Source organism: Trachypithecus francoisi, unplaced genomic scaffold, assembly GCF_009764315.1.
Source record: "Trachypithecus francoisi isolate TF-2019V2 unplaced genomic scaffold, Tfra_2.0 Lachesis_group3, whole genome shotgun sequence".
Classification (NCBI taxonomy): Eukaryota; Metazoa; Chordata; class Mammalia; order Primates; family Cercopithecidae; genus Trachypithecus; species Trachypithecus francoisi.
The window spans coordinates 34,065,829-34,080,098 of NW_022681468.1; the positions used below are offsets into that span (position 1 = coordinate 34,065,829).

Genomic DNA, 14,270 nt, shown 5'->3' on the forward strand with positions numbered 1-14,270 from the left:
GGAGCCCCCTGCTAGGGCTAGGCTAGGCCTGCTAGGGCGGGCGAGGCTGAAGAAAAGACGGGGGAAAGAAGAATTTTACTTATAATTACTCAGAACACCACCGCCTCCGCTGCAATTGCACTGAACTCCAAGCTCGTATCTGCCATTCCAAAGTCTGAAAAGTTCAGTTTTTTCGGTTCATTTGGTGGCAAACAACCCCTTCGACTCCAAGACCAGTCCGGGGTCTGGCCACGGAGCTACTCCCGACCTTTCCTGCCGCCCGAGGGCAAGGGCCGGGTAGCCCCGGGCACGCAGGTTGGGCGCCCTCAACGTGATGCTCCTGGGGAACGCGTCTGCCTCGGGCTAGGGCTGCAGGCGGCGGCCGGCACACAAGGGCGCAGAGGGCGGGAAGGCGGGTGGCCGCCGACCGAGCCTCTTCCTGCACGGTCCCCAGCCGACTCGGGGACCGCCGCAGTCCGCAGACGCCAGTCCCCGTGGCCCCGGCGCACGGCCCTCCTCTGCATCGGTCCCGCCCTGACCAGGCACCCCGCGTCCCCACCCCAGGAACTTGCCGCGCACCCCCGAGGCGGCGAGGCGCGGTTCCCACGGGAGGCCCGGGGTGACCGCGCAGGTGCCGGCAGCCGCAGGGGCTCCCGGACGCTCCAGGCCCGCGGCTCAGTGGCACCTCCCGGGAGGGGCGCGCAGTCTCCAGGGCTTCGCCTTCACCACGCGCCCGGAGCGGCGTCCCCCTGAAGGAAGGTCCCATCGGGCGGAGGGTGGGCGCCGGGACCGCCCCGCACCAGCTCCCCGGCTCCCGGCATTTCCTTCCCTCCGGCCGGAGGCGCGCGGTGCCGAGCGATGACCCGGCGCCCACCTCGGGAGAGCAAGCCGGGACGGGGTCTCCTCTGCGGACCCCCACTTTCTCTGACACTCTAGTCGCCGTGAGCCAGGCAAGCAAATTCCTACAGAAGCCCCAGGGTGCGCCGCCCCCGCCTCTGGTCGCCCGCAGGCTTCCAGTCCCTCCGCCTCCCTACCTGTCTTCGCGGGCGCCGGGACGCTGCACCCAGGGCCGCTCGGTCGGTGCCCGCCCAGGCCCAAGCCTGCGAGGTCGGCCGGGCCGCAAGGAACGCCCGCAGGGGTGGGACTTTCTCTCTCCGCCGCTGCCTGGCCTCATCCTCCACCCCGCCCGGTCTCCCTTACCCACCTCCAATCCCCGTGGGAGGACACAGCCCTTCGGAAAGGGCCTCGTGGTGACTGGTGTTGCCCGGGGCCTCCACTCGCTTGGGTCTGTGCCAAGGCTTGGCTCATCCTCCACTCTGTGGTCACCCTGTCTGTCCTGTCTTGGGTCAGCGCCAGTCACCTCTCCAATCCTATTTCCCTTTGCCCAAGCCATCTAGCTTTGCCCTGTCCGCTCCTCTTCATGCCTACCCTACACACAACACACCTCTGTGTCCAGCCACTTCCTTCTCCTCCACCCCTGGATCCTATTCTTCAGCCACAACTGAGTTTCTCCACACACACTGCTGCGACCCATCTCCCAGCACCTTTTCTCACTCAGCATGCACTCTCCCAATCCCCTCTACCTCTCAAACCCCTACTCAGCCCTCAAAACCTTGGTCAAATGTCCCTTTCCTTCCTTTCTTCTTTCTTTCCCTCCCTCCCTTCCTTCCTCTTTTCTTTCTACTTTCCTTCCTCCCTTTCTTTCTCTTTCTTTTCTTTCTACTTTCCTCCCTCCCTTTCTTTCTTTCTTTCTTTCTTTCTTTTTTTTTTTTTTTTGCGATGGAGTCTCGCTCTGTCGCCCAGGCTGGAGTGCAGTGGTGCTATCTGGGCTCACTGCAAGCTCTGCCTCCTGGGTTCATGCCATTCTCCCGCCTCAGCCTCCTGAGTAGCTGGGACTACAGTCGCCTGCCACCACGCCTGGCTAATATTTTTGTATTTTTAGTAGAGACGGGGTTTCACTCTGTTGGCCAGACTGGTCTCCAACTCCTGACTTCAGGTGATCCGCCCACCTCAGCCTCCCAAAGTGCTGGGATTACAGACGTCAGCCATCGTGCCCAGCCTTCTTCTTTTTTTAAATAGAAACAGGTCTCGCCATTTTGCCCAACCTGGTCTCGAACTCCTGAGCTCAAGCAGTCTTCCCACCGTGGCCTCTCAAAGTACCACTGTGCCCAGCATGTCACCTGCTTTCCAAGCCATCTCCACACCCCATCAGGCCGATGGGGTGCATGTCCTGTCCCTTTGGTTTCTGTCCCTGTTGCTGTGGTTTGCTCAGCTGTGAATCCCGGAGGTCAGGGCCTGCCATGCAGCCCGACCGCCTGTGCCAGGGCACTCATTAGCATCAAGGCAGGGGCTCAACATGTGATCAACTAAATTTGTTTTCCTGGTTGTCCTTTTTCACAACCAAGACACTCTTTGCCTGCCATTCCTTTTTTGAAACTGGAATTCACTCATCTGTAGAAACTGGTCCTGGGCACAAGGGAGGTTGGGGGGAAGTTGGGGAGAGGTTGAGGGCGGGTGGCGAAGGCTGATCCCCTTCCCCACGCTCTTTTGCCTTCAGCCCCTTGCTGGCCCTGCTGCTTCTCCCTTGGCCTCATTTGGGCAAAGAGAAGTCACCAGTGGGAAGCTCAGCCCCGCTTCAGCCCCCCGGCTCCTGCAGCTCCCTGTTTGGACAAAATGCTTATTAAAATATGGCCAGTTTAAATCAGTCTAAATCAGGCGCATTTCTTACCTATCAATGAAGACAGGAGGAGCAGCAGCTGTAGCAGGGCCCCTGGAGAGTTGTGTGAATTCTTAAGCAAAGATAAAGCTTGGCAGAGAAAGGGGAGTGGCATCATGCAGCCTCTCTGAAAAGGAAAAGCACTTCTTCCATTCAACAAGCCCCACTCCCTGCCCCCACCAGCTGGGACTTTTCTGAGCTTGGTCAAAGGTCCTCTGTCAAGTGGGAGGAAAATGCTTCTCCCGCTGCAGGGTGCGGGAATCTGAGGCCCAAGGAGCTCACTTTCCTGCTGTGTCCCTGCTTTTCCTATGATCCGTTCTTCTCAGACACCCAGGGCTGTGATTACTTACACCTCACCCCAGCTGCAAAGAGGACCCTGAGGTTGGGAGGCAGAACCCACACGCAGTGGTAAGGGCCTGTCTTAGACCCACCAGCCAGGCCCTACCAATTATTGGCTTGGGCGGGAATTTCTCTTTAAGCCTCATTTCTCCTCTGCCTGCCTCACAGAGATGTGGTGAACAAAACTGATGCATTACAATAGGGTGGTTTAGAAAGAATAGTCCAGGAAAAAGTGTAAGACCTTCCTTCCCATTGTCAAGTCCCCTCTGCACTGGCCCTATGCCACTCACTGGCTGCACCTGAGACCCCCTTGCATTGGGGGTTTGGGGAAGCCTGGGGCGGAGGCAGACCTGGACTGGAAGGCTGCTCTGCTTCTCATTGTGTGTACACTTGGGCAGGTCAGGTCACCTCCTTAAGCCACAACTTGCTCACTTGAGACTCATACAGCAGGTGGTGGAGTGGGGAACTTCCTACTTCCATAAAGTTCCTACTAGATGCTGAATAAAAGTTCTGATCTGGGCGCAGTGGCTCATGCCTGGAATCCTAACACTTTGAGAGGCTGAGGAGGGAGGTTTGCTTAAGTCCAGGAGTTCATAACTAGCCAGGGCAACACAGTGAGACCCCCCCCATCTCTACAACTTTTTTTTAATTAGCCAGGTATATGGTGGCAGTTGCCTGCAGTCCAAGCTAGGGGTCACCAGTCCCCAGGCCACGGATGGGTACCAGTCCATGGTCTGTTAGGAACGGGCACACAGCAGGAGGTGAGCAAGCATTACTGTCTGAGCTCCGCCTCCTGTCAGATCAGTGGCAGCATTAGGTTTTCTACAGGAGCATGAACCCTGTTGTGACCTACTCATGCAAGGGTTCTAGGTTGTGTGCTCCTTATGAGAATCTAATGCCTGATGATCTGAACAGAATGAGGCTTTAGACTGTAAGTTTCATCCTGAAACCATCCCACCCTGCCCCCAGATCTGAAAAAATTCTCTACCATAAAACTGGTCCCTGGTGCCAAAAAGGTTGGGGAATGCTGGCCAAGCTACTTGGAAGGCTGAGGCAGAAGGATCAATTGAACCTGATGTCGAGACTGCAGCAAGCTATGATTGCATCACTGAACTCCGCCTGGGCAGCAGAGTGAGACCCTGTCTCTAAAAACTTTTTTGTTAAATTTCTCTGTCCCATGCTCCCCTATGTGTATCCTCAGTTCTCTACATTTTCATCATCTCTGCAGATTGCAGATCTAAGGATGAGGCTAAGAAGTGGCCAGATCTCTTTGTGTGGTTGGGTTGGGATGGAAGGCTGGAGAGAAGAAAGAGGGCAAAATGCCAGAGCCTCCAGGCTCCCAGGATTCACCTCGTCCAGGAAGCCTCCCTGTGCATCTGCCTCTGCGCTCCCACTGGTGCCGGACTTTGCCCTAGCACTTTCAAACTACTGCAGTGATACAGTTGCTTCTCTTTCTCTCTCATAATTGTGAACATTGCAAGGGCAGAGATCCATTTTCATGTTATACCCTGTACCAGAGGTTTGTGGAGGCCCTGAAGGTTTGCCTCAGGAGAGGGGCTATGAGAAGTGTAGCTGGTGACCAGCCTCCAGTGGCTGCACTCAGCCCCACACCACATTCTGAAGGCTCCCCCTGCACCTCCATCTCCCCGCAGTTTAACTTCACAGACACTCCCCTGTAGATCTCTCACACATCCAGTCCCATCTCGGCCTCGGCCTCAGAGGGCCTGAACCAACCCTCGGGGTTCTTGGTTGCACACCACAGAAAAAGATTGAGTCAGCTTAATCAGGAGAGTTGCTTAGAGGAGGGGCGTTGGGAGATCGCAGATTGACAGGAGGGCTGAAGAATCAGGCACGGGCATGGGCCGAACCCCCGACAATGTCCTAGTTGTGGTCCAAGAGCAGTTCCAGTCAGGATCTATGTTGCCCTTCGGCTGCGCGCCGAACTCGTGTCACCACCACTTTTAGGCAATGCTGACACATGCCATCCCTAGAAGAAACCCTGAAGGGTCCTCGTAGACTCACCCCCCACAGGAACATGCCTGTGCCCTGATGGCCAGGACCTGAGAAACAAGAATTGGCAGGGTCCCCAGGTGGAAGTTTAGATGGCAGCTGCCCCAGAAAACACATGTCCACCAGGACAGGGTATTTGTTGAACTCCCATTGAACTGAATTTAGAGGATGTTGCTTCCCTCTTCCTTCATTTGGAGGTTGTTCATCCAAGTATCTGAGTGCCTACGCCGTGCTAGAAGCTGGGAGAGACCTGTCTAGTGGTGGCAACCATTTCAGCTTCGCTCGGTGCAGGAGGCAGCGCTGCTGTGCAGGTGGATTCCTTCTCACAGTGTTTGGTGTAGGTGCTCCCACCATGGCTCTTTTCAAGCTACCAAGACGTGGAGTTGGGAAGAGATGCAATCGCCTCTCCCAGGCGTGGGCTCCAGCACACTAGGTCTGCTCTCAGGAAGTTTACAGTCTAGTGGGGACTTGCATTCTAGTGCTGCGTGTGTCAGTTTAGACTAAACTGAATTTTACAATCAGAGTATTCAAACGTTTTTACTATAAAAGTCATAGAACCGATGCCACAGCCCACTAGGAATCCAAAAGGAAAAAAGACAAGACACTCCACATCTGAGGCTGTCTGCATTTATTTCTCTAACTTCTCCCCGCCCCCCAATACATATATTCATTTCCCTTAATACAGTCATTCAAATACTGGGAACAGTGGGAAGGCGAGGGTCAAAACTCCCCTCCGTGCTGTGCTTCCAGATGCCACCTCAACCTTCCTTCCCCCATCACGTTGCCATATCCAAGTCAGCTCTTTGAAGCACCATGCCAGACCACTGGAGTGGGAATTCAGGGCTCAGTGTGTCTGACAAGTGGCTGTCAGGAGATAAGCCACCTGGCCTCTGGAGGGGAGTTTTACCCTTAAAGCTGAGACAGAAACACACACTAGCTCCTCCCACCCTTCCCGCAGACAAGAGGGCCATCCAGAGGGAAAGAACAGGAATTCCTGCAATATTTCCTCAGTGACATCGGCCCACGCTGACTCGGATCCCGGAAAGGGCACCGAAATGCGGGAGAGGCTGTGTGGAGGCAGGACAGTGCCTGGGGAAGGAGAGCAAAGACAGTGGGAAAGGAAGGGGCTTTCCAATGCTGATTCTGACTGGATCCCAGCCAGCAGCTCCAGCAGGCAGAGCTCTCGTCCCCTCTGCCCACAGGCGAACACAAACTCTGACCACAGGGACCCCAACCACGGCCTCCTTTGGAGAAGCTGGTTGAGACATTAAGGGAGCTGCTGTGAGGAACCCACTCTCACTTCCCAAAGGGGAAAGCAGCTCCTGGCCCAGACCCCACAACGGTCGGTGTAAGGCGTGGAGCCCGCTCAAGGGCACAGGCCTGGAGGGTGTCCCCAGGCCTCGAAGCTCCAGGTGGGCACCCCAGACTCCCAGGCAAGCCTGGTGTCCTGTGGCCGCATGGTGGCCCCATGGATGGTTGCAGAGGGCAGCAAGTCCCTTTTCTCTTGTGACGGATCCTGTGAGCCAGGCTCCATGGTCCCTGGTGCTGTCCCTGGGGGGCTGTCATGGAGAGGGGCCCTGGATTGGTAGCCCCAGAGGCCAGCAGTCAAAGCCGTTTAGATCCTTTCCTCTTGGTCTCACCCTCACCATGCTCCTGGGGCACTTCTCATCTACCCTGTGGCTTCAGCCTCTGCACCTGAATGGTTCTCAGCCCAGATACTGAGAGACAGCCTGTGTCTCGGGCCAAAGACCTGGAAACACAACCCAAGGTCAGCGGGCCGGTGCCTCGTCCTCCTAAAACAAGACTTCCCTGAAGCCGAAGGGAGGGGAAATAACTCTTTTCTCTTTCTTTTTTTTTTTTCCTTTTTTTGCAGTGCTTCTCTAGCTCTCATTTCTGTGGGGACCTGTTATCCTAGACCCCTGCTTTATAGTATAATGCCACGGAAGGATGTACAGACACAAAACTGGGTCTAAGCTCTTTATTTTTACAGCTTTCATATCACTATAATTCTACATATCTAGGTCCCGATCCCTTATCAGAAACTCTTGGGGCCAAACGTGTTTCAGAATTGAGAATTTTCCAGGTTTTAGCAGTTACTAAACTGCATATTATGTAATACTCCTGCTGGGAGTTTTCACCATCTTGGCTCACTGCAACCTCTGCCAGGATCCTGGGTTCAAGCGATTCTCCCACCTCAGCCCTCCCCAGTAGCTGGGATTACAAACACACGTCACCATGCTCAGCTAATTTTTGTATTTTTAGTAGAGACAGAGTTGCACCATGTTGGCCAGGCTGGTCTCGAACTCCTGACCTCAGGTGATCTGCCCACCTTGGCCTCCCAAAGTTCTGGGATTACAGGCACGAGCCACCGTGCCTGGCCAGAAGCTCTCTCTCTCTTTTTTGTTTTGTTTTGTTTTTTGAGACAGAGTTTTGCTCTGTTGCCCAGTCTGGTGTACAATGGTGTGATCTTGGCTCACTGCAACCTCCACCTCCTGGGTTCAAGCGATTCTCCTGCCTCAGCCTCCCGAGTAGCTGGGACAATAGGTGCATGCCACCACGCCTGGCTAATTATTTTGCATTTTTAGTAGAGACGGGATTTCACCATATTAGCCAGGATGGTCTCAATCTCCTGACCTCGTGATCCACCCGCCTTAGCCTCCCAAAGTGCTGGGATTACAGGCATGAGCCACCATGCCCAGCCACAAGCCCTCTTTAATCAAAATCAACGAGCAAAACCACCACACATACACACTCATAGCTCTGCTGCAAAACACAAATGTCCTCCTAAAGGGCATAAGTCAAGACTCTAAATCTCCTCGCAGCAGTTCAGTCAAGTATTATGGACAAATTTGTAAGAAACCTTTCAGTTTTCAGAGCTTTGTAAATTGTGTACATTAAACACAATATAACGCAGAGCAGATGGGATTCAGATGAGCAGCATTTGCGTGATGTGGTGGGTGGGGTGGCCTACTGCAATCACGGCCTGGTGGTGCCGTGAATGTGGCCTAAGCTTGGGGGCAGGGAATAGGGAGGCATGAAGCCTGGGCAGTCTTGGGTCTGCCACTCATTGGCTGTAACATCTCAGGCAAGCCAACCTTCCTGCATGGCAGTTTTCTCATTTTTAAAAGACAATAGATTGATGTAAATAAAAATAAATACAAAAATTGAAAAGTCCCAGGAATCCACCACCCCTAACTCTGAGAACAGAGTGAGGCAGCAGAAAGCTGCAGGTGGCATACTCTCCGAAGGGGAGCAGCACACACCCGTATCCACCAGGGCCTCCAGCACAGGCCTCCAGGCAGCACCAGCACTGAAAGGCAGACTGGGATGGGCTGTCCTGCTTGACCAGAGCTGGGAGCTGAGGCCTGGCTGGTCAGTGTCTCTCGCACCAGAGCTTGTGACCTTAGGATCACAGGAAGGCACTGAATAAATAAGACAGCTCCTGGGAACATCAACTTTAAGATTAGGAGCGTGTATGGTGGTGTCAAATATTTTGGGTGATGGTTTATTATTTTTTTTTCTTGAGACGGAGTCTTACTCTTGTTGCCCAGGCTGGAGTGCAGTGGCATGATCTTGGCTCACTGCAACCTCCGCCTCCCAGGTTCAAGTGATTCTCCTGCCTCAGCCTCCTGAGTAGCTGGGATTACAGGTGCCCGCCACCATGCCCAGCTAATTTTTGTACTTTTAGAACAGACGGGGTTTCGCCATGTTGGCCAGGCTGGTCTCGAACTCCTGACCTCAGGTGATCCGCCCGCCTTGGCCTCCCAAAGTGCTGGGATTACAAGCGTGAGCCACTGTGTCCAGCTGTTTTTTTTTTTTTTTTTTTTTTTTTTGATCTAGGCTCACTGCAAGCTCCACCTCCCGGGCTCATGCCATTTTCCTGCCTCAGCCTCCAGAGTAGCTGGGACTACAGGTGCCCACCACCATGACCAGAGAATTTTTTGTATTTTTAGTGGAGACGGAGCTTCACTGTGTTAGCCAGGATGGTCTCGATCTCCTGACCTCGTGATCTGCCCGCCTCGCCCTCCCAAAGTGCTGGGATTACAGGTGTGAGCCACCGCGCCTGGCCTTTTTTTTTAAAAACAACACTAAAACACGTCTACAACAATACGCACGAACCTCAAGGACTTTACGCTAAGTGAAACAAGCCGGTCACAGAAGAATGAACAGTGGGTCATCCCACTCCTGTGAGGTTCCTGGAGTAGTCAGATTCAGAGACAGAGCTGGAATAGGGGTGCTGGAGGCTGGGGCAGGGAGGGGGAGTTGTTTTGTGGTGAGGAAGGAGCTCTGGAGATGGGCGTGTGATGGCTACACATCACTGCAAAGGAACTTAATGTCACCAAGTGCACACTCAAAAATGGTTAGGATGGTACATTTTATGTTGTATTTTACCCAGTAAGACAACAAAAAGCAGACATTATGAAATAAAACTTTTGGTTTTGGTAAAACTCCAGAGAACTCTCCACCTGAGGCTGCCACCTTGGACTGTGTCCACACCCCTCAGTGTTTCTGTTCTGTCACTTGAGCAGCTTTAGTGAGAAAGTTGAGAGAGGTTGTCAGACTGCGTTCCCAAGGCCCACTCAGACGAAGATTCGGTTCCACAGAAACAGGTCCAGTGCCCCCCTGTCCTGGACAGTGCTGGGGGCGCAGCCTCTCCCACTTACCTGCGGGCAGAGATGCTGGGAGCGCTCCTCCTCCTCCTCTTCTGTAAAATGGGGCTAACAGGCCCTACCCATAGGGTGGGGTGAGGACAGGAGACAATGCCTGTGGTGGGCTTGGCATAGTGTCTGTGGCATATTAAGGGACACGCTCAAGGGACATTGGTTTTATGAAGCAGTACCTTCCTCTGGGGCTTTTCTTGGTTAAATGCGGGGTATTAACAACCGCACTATTCTTTATCTCCCCTGCATCCAATGTGGTGGCATTGACCCAGGACAAACCCACACATTTCTCCAGATGTCACAGTCGTGACCTGGGGGAGGAATCCTGTTTGGATTCATCCTGACCACCATTTATAAATTCAGGTCTCCTGAGGGGATGAGGCTGGTTGACTTCGGCTCCGCACTAAACAGCACAGCCTTGTAAATAGGGGCAAAAGCTGGTTACTGTTTGTTCTCACAACAATTCCCACACACATGCCCTATTGACATCATTCTGCACGGAAATCCCCTCCCGTGGACCCCGCAGCCACCCCTACAGTCCTTCATTGACTCACCATTTATTGAGCAACTGCCAGGAGTTTCAGAAATGGGACGGCGCTCAAGTTCCCTGGAGGGTTGGGCAGTGGCAAGGTGGCCCCCCGATCTGTATTTGCCATCATTAGCTCCTGTCACCAGGCTCGGAGGCATCAGGGTGACCCAGGCATTTCCCTTTGCCTGTCCAGGGAGCCAGAGTCTGCAGACAAAGGCGGGGCTCGCTCTGAAAGCGACAGAGGCAAGGGAAGACTTGGGAATGCCAAACCACAGGGAAATGAGAGAATCAGGTCCCCAGCCCCTTCCAGCCTGGAGCAGAATCCTCGGGCAGAGCAATCTGGCAAGGAAGGAGCTTGGAGTGAGGAAAATGTGCTGGAGATGGGCCCTGTCAAGGGAGCGAGGAGTGGAGGGAGGGGCCGGGGGAACATCTGGGTTGGCCAAGTTCCCAGTGGGGAGATGGGGCCAGACTTGTCTCCAGCATTGGGGCGGGCCAGGGGGCCCTCCGCGGGGTGGCGAGGCCTCCCCCTCTTTCCCACCGCCATGGAGCACTGCCAGGAAGAGATAGGGTAGAGGAGCCCATCAGTTGGCTGGCAGAGCAGCAGGGCCCCAGGCAGGGTCTTGGTGGCACTCCAACTCTGTCTCAGACTTGGAATGGGCCTCCCTTCACAGGAATGTTTACCAAAGTATGTTTTGACTTAAAAACAAAAATCAGTTCATGCAATAATTACCAAATACTTGGAGCATCTTGGGGAACCGTGTTATTACATATCTTTAATGAGAAAAGTTACATAATCACTTGTAACATGTCTATGCCTTTATCCATAGCGCAAGAGGGGAAAGAGGGAATTCTGGTCCTTGACAGTTGAGAAAACAGAGTCCCCAAAGGATGACCTGCCAGGTGTGGACAGGCAGAGAAGCCAGGTCCCTGTCTCCTCCCTCAAGTGGGCTGCTCTGGCTCAGTGGGCAGCACCCTACATCGCCAGTGCAAACGGCCTGTGCCATCAACAGCACGTTAACCCAGGCAGGCTGGCTTCACTTTCAGGTCTGACAGAGGCCGAAGGATCTAAAACATCCTGGAATTAATTTCTGGATGCCCACAGAAGTAACCTGAGAGCCAGAGAAGCCACATTTACAAAATGTGAAACACTGGCTGGGCACAGTGGCTCACGCCTATAATCCCAGCACTTTGGGAGGCCGAGGTGGGCAGATCACCTGAGGTCAGGAGTTCAAGACCAGCCTGGCCAACATGGCGAAACCTCGTCTCTACTACAAAAATTAGCTGGGTGTGGTGGCGGGCGCCTGTAATCTCAGCTACTCGGGAGGCTGAGGCAGGAGAATCACTTGAGCTCAGGAGGCAGAGGTTGCAGTGAGCCGAGTTTGCACCATTGCACTCCAGTCTGGACGACAGAGGGAGACTCCATCTCAAAAAAAAAAAAAACAAAAAAACATAAACATAAAAATAAATAAATACACAAACAAAAATGTGAAGCACTGGCTCAGCTCTCCCAGCCCCGGCCTAGGGGGCAGATATGAAATAAACCAAAGTGAAGCAGACACCCTTGCAACCAAGCATGGCCTCAGACTGTGCTTGGCCCTGTGCAGGTTCCCCAATATAAAAAGCCTTTCCCCTTCTGCTGGGATGTTCCAGTCCTCAAGCCTGGTGACATTTTAAACTGGATGACTTTGGAGCTGGGTGATTATAGATGACTTTGGAACTGGGAGCTGGGGGAAACGAAAGCTGGGTTAGGAGAAACCAAAACAAGGCCTCCCGAGCAGATGTCCCCTGAGGGAGGAGGAGGCACGGAAGCCATTTTTGACATTTCAGAAAATCTGAAGAACTCTCACATTCATGTATAAATTGATAAACTATAAATCAATTATAAATTTATAAATCATACATCTAGCCCATGTAAATTAAAACTCAATTATCTCACTAAACAAGTTTAATACTATTTTATGATATATGTGGGTAAATCTGATTAGTAAACAGAAAAACCAGTTATTACCTAGTAAGTCATAGGACAACATTTTTGAAAACCTGAATGCAAGATAAAGTTCCACATTTCTCTCCTCGGTTTCTCATCAAGCATGTGAAAGACCACTATGTCTCCATCCCTGCATGGAGACCCACTAGCCCTGAAAGCACTCTCTTAAATTCAGGTATTTAAATGTGGCATCATGTTTATCTAGCTCCAAGTCTTGCTTCCCCTTTACATCATACATGTACCTCTATCCTTGAGTTTAGTCTACTACCGAGAAAACAACTCACAATCAGACTTTCACCTACAGGTCCACCTTGAGGTATGCTATAGGTTTACTCTATAAGGATAAGAAAATCCTTTCCTCTTATGCACGAGAAATTGACCTTAGGTTATGTATAGTCTATATCAAATCCTATGCTATTAAAAAAAAAAAAAAAAGCAGGCCAGGCATGGTGGCTCATGCCTGTAATCCCAGCACTTTGGGAGGCTGAGGCAGGCAGATCATCTGAAGTAAGGAGTTTGAGACCAGTCTGGCCAACATGGTGAAACCCCATCTCTACTAAAAATACAAAAAAAAAAAAAAAAAAAATTAGCAGGGTGCGGTGGCAAGTGCCTGTAATCCCAGCTACCCATAAGTCTGAGGCAGGAGAATCGCTGGAACCCAGGAGAGAGAAGCTGCAGTGAGCCGAGATCGCAGCACTCCAGCCTGAGCGACAGAGCAAGACCCCATCTTAAAAAAAAAAAAAAAAAAAAAAAAAAGCCGGGCGCGGTGGCTCAAGCCTGTAATCCCAGCACTTTGGGAGGCCGAGACGGGCGGATCACGAGGTCAGGAGATCGAGACCATCCTGGCGAACACGGTGAAACCCCGTCTCTACTAAAAATACAAAAACTAGCCGGGCGAGGCGGCGGGCGCCTGTAGTCCCAGCTACGTGGGAGGCTGAGGCAGGAGAATGGCGGGAACCCGGGAGGCGGAGCTTGCAGTGAGCTGAGATCCGGCCACTGCACTCCAGTCCGGGCAACAGAGCGAGACTCCGCCTCAAAAAAAAAAAAAAAAAAGGTAGAAGAAACAGAGGCAGCAAGAGCATGTCTCCCTTTCTGCCAACAATTAGGACTTGAAACAAATCTGGTTCTCAAGGCTTTTCCTGTCTCTCCCTTTGAAGAGCGTGGCATACCAGGCACAGGGCAGTCCATGCGAGTAAATCAACCTTCTCCAAGCATGGGACACTTTACGTGTCGAAAGACCCCTGTGGTAGACTGGGTCATCATCCTCTAGGTCGCCACAAGTCATGTGGTGAAGGAGATATATTCTAAGTAAATATGAAAACAGATTTGGTTAGCTAATTGAATTTTCCTCTGAATAAATCATCACCTTTATTCAAAAACCAGTTATCCATAGGTGTCTCCCAAATACTTCTGTCTTCCTGATTTTTAGTACAGTATATGTCCTTTGCCTTCTTGGCCAATTCAGGCTTTTCCTCTCTTTCCAAACTCAGTTCAAAGCTTTATTTCTGGCCTGGCACAGTGGCTCACTCTTATAATCGCAGCACTTCAAGAGGCTGAGCTGAGAGGATCACTTGAGCCCAGCAGTTCAAGACCAGCCTGGACAACAAAGCAAGACCCAGTCTCTACACAAAATAAAAAATAACTAGCCAGGCATGAGGGTGTACACCTGTAGTTCCAGCTACTCAGGAGGCTGAAGTGGGGGGATCATTTGAACCCAGGAGTTCAACAATGCAGTGAGCCATGATCATGCTACCACACTTCAGCCTGGGCAACAGAGCCAGACCTTGTCTCCAAAACAACAAAAAACCTTCTTTCTGAGAAATTCCTGATTTTCACCCCTGCTTTTGTGGATCTCTCCTTTACTCTGCATTCTCATTCGAATGACAAGTCAACATTACACTCGTTGTACTCAAGGGTGCTGTCATTTCACTTTTAACCAGATCCTAAACTACTCTCCACACCGCACACAGAAGGGTCCCCAGGGAGAAGGTGTGGCATGGGCTGACGGAAAGCTACGGAACGTACCCAGAGACACAGGAACCCAGCCTT

General features: G+C 52.4%; 1 protein-coding gene across 5 annotated transcripts in view; it reads right to left on the reverse strand.

The window, feature by feature from the left end:
* Positions 1–2,763, reverse strand: part of PAPLN (papilin, proteoglycan like sulfated glycoprotein) — a 40,310-nt gene extending 37,547 nt beyond the window's left edge. The window contains exon 1 of one of the 5 annotated variants that reach the window (XM_033187518.1): positions 2,708–2,763. The gene's annotated coding sequence lies outside the window, so the exon portion shown is untranslated. Of the gene's footprint in view, positions 1–1,013; positions 1,139–2,707 lie in introns of those variants that run through there. The other 4 variants (XM_033187519.1, XM_033187521.1, XM_033187520.1 and 1 more) reach the window with 4 other exon arrangements.
* Positions 2,764–14,270: the final 11,507 nt, after the last annotated feature.